Here is a 2,498-nt window from a genome sequence, read left to right as displayed (position 1 = left end):
ATTGGTGAAAGTGGAAGTTTAAATGACTGAATTGTAACGTGGAATTTCTCGACATTTCTAAATTACAATTTTCATTATCAAATTTAACATATAAGCTGCATAAAAAAAATTTAAAAAGTTTGTCGGAATCTGGAGTTCTGAATATGGTTAAGAGTCAAGACATCATGTAGCCGCAAACCTTGAACCTAGACAGAAATGATAAAAGCAGAAATTTGCGCATAGAAACCGCCAATCAAAGCCTGCCAACTTCCAATCCAATCTTTACATAAAATCATCTGTACCAAACACAATACGCTCAGCCAATTCTTCCTGGTGTGAACACAAACTTAAAAAGCAGGCGCGCCCGCAATAGGTTGGTCGTTCCTTTGTCGATACAATGGCCCACATCATACATGATCTCCGGAATCATGGATTGTCTTCTCAAACGGCCATAACTTTCTCATCATCTCCATCAACTTCCTACTCTCTTTGGCCGTTGTCTTGCCTATATAAACCCTCGACTCCTCTCTCCCTTACCATATCCTCATCCTTTGCCTTTCTATTGGATTTTGTAGAGATGGCAGGCACTATTCATCATCGTCTTCCTCTTTTCCTTCTCATCGCTTTTTCCATGATCTGCTCATACGCTTACTCTGACATCCCACATCCTCCAACTGCTCATCCGCCCTTCCATCACGATGACAAGCCTTTTCCAGGACATAATCCTTCATTACCCCGACATCCTCCAACTGCTCACCCGCCCTTCCATCACAATGATAAGCCTTTTCCAGGGCATAATCCTTCGTTACCCCCACACTCACACGACAGGCCTTCTCCTATCCCTATTCATAAACCTCCGCGACACCACATGAAGCCACCTACTTCTCCCCCACATCCTCTGGATTTTGCCCACCCTTCATCACTGATTTCCAAAGCCCATCCTCCTCTGGCTGGGATACATCAGCCGGTACATGATGGACGCCACCCATCTCCACCGGGTAAACCCCATTATCCCATTAAGCCTCCCTCACACTCTCCCCACTTCTACAAATCTCCACCCCCTTATATTCGCCATGGTGGCATCCACACCGCCCCTCCTCCCATTCATCACTAATACAGTAAGTTCTCTGGCTTCCTCTACTTCTACACACCAAACACTCATATCTCTCTCACGCATTCTGCAACTTTTATGTTGCATGGTATATCTAATGCTAACTTTTGTTTATTATATTGCAGGATGATGATAGAGACGTAGCGTGTATACATTATATAGAATAAAATGGAGTGAATGTAGGTGCATGACATGCGGCTCGATTCTACTGAGATATATAGACATATTTGATAGACAGATCGTGGCATCCTTCCAGTGCTATGCTAAGATCAGATCAGACTGCAGATCTGTCTTAAATAATTATGCTAAAATATTATGTATAAATGGGAAAATTATATAGCATATAAGGTGTGGTAACTGCATTGTTATGATCGTTCAGTTTTTCATTTAATATATGAGTTATGCAATCGTTTCACAACATATCTCATGCGAAAGTGATCATCTTATATAAAGTGTGAGAGGGTAGATTTAACTTTAATATCAAATGATACCATGACTGGTTGATACTTGAACAGGCTGGTTTTACATTTAAGCGCTTACTATTTTTTCGCATGATCATCTTATATAAAGTGTGAGAGGGTAGATTTAACTTTAATATCAAATGATACCATGACTGGTTGATACTTGAACAGGCTGGTTTTACATTTAAGCGCTTACTATTTTTGGTGATTGCATTTATTTTTAATATATCATGTGTGCGATGTTGGGGGTAATTTCGCCTCTCTCCTCTCCTCCCCTCCTTTCCTTTTATCATATCCCAGCAAGATTGTGAATAATGTGATAAAAAAAAAAACATATACACGTTTGAATCAACCTAGGTTGAAAAGCGCTCAGGAATAACATGTTTTTAAGTATGTGTCTCCATTCTTCATAACGTGTTTTTAAGTATGTGTCTCCATTTTTCATGCTTGTATTATTTATATTTATAGTTATGCTTAATATGCCTATGCAGAGTTCTATGTACATGAAAGGAAAGAGGGTAAATGGTTCTGGAATAGTTGAAAGAGCCCATTATTTGATATACTCGTTTGTATTATTTATATTTATGGTTATGCTTAATTATGTGTATGCAGAGTTATATGTACACGAAAGTAAAGAGAGTAACTGGTTATGAAATAGTTGAAAGAGCCCATTATTTGATATACTCCTTTCTAGTAGCAACAGGCACATAGCTTCAACAAGTTCTATGGATGTTGAAGACTTAAAAGTTCAAAGTTGTAAAGTAACCTAAATTTTTAAAGTAACCTTCCATTGCATTTCAAAAGTTCCTTACACCATAGCACTTACTATAATTCAATATCCATAGCATTTACTATAATTCAATATTTCTCTAGTATAGGAAGAGGATTGTGAGATCATTAATGTCTAGTTAATTCCTCACGTCACTTATTTTATTTCTTTCCAGCAT

The 2,498-nt window shown here is 38.2% G+C and overlaps 1 long non-coding RNA gene across 1 annotated transcript; it reads left to right on the top strand.

The window, feature by feature from the left end:
* The first annotated feature begins 483 nt into the window (after positions 1 to 483).
* Positions 484 to 1,510, top strand: LOC149156073 (uncharacterized). Its single transcript, XR_016263142.1, has 2 exons — positions 484 to 1,097; positions 1,216 to 1,510. It is a non-coding gene; the product is annotated as an uncharacterized LOC149156073 (long non-coding RNA).
* The last annotated feature ends 988 nt before the right edge of the window (positions 1,511 to 2,498 follow it).

This window comes from Pinus tabuliformis, chromosome 9, assembly GCF_031772625.1.
Source record: "Pinus tabuliformis cultivar Carrire ecotype Pingquan chromosome 9, CPIR1, whole genome shotgun sequence".
In the NCBI taxonomy this organism is placed as follows: Eukaryota; Viridiplantae; Streptophyta; class Pinopsida; order Pinales; family Pinaceae; genus Pinus; species Pinus tabuliformis.
This window is presented reverse-complemented; position numbering and strand designations above follow the sequence as displayed.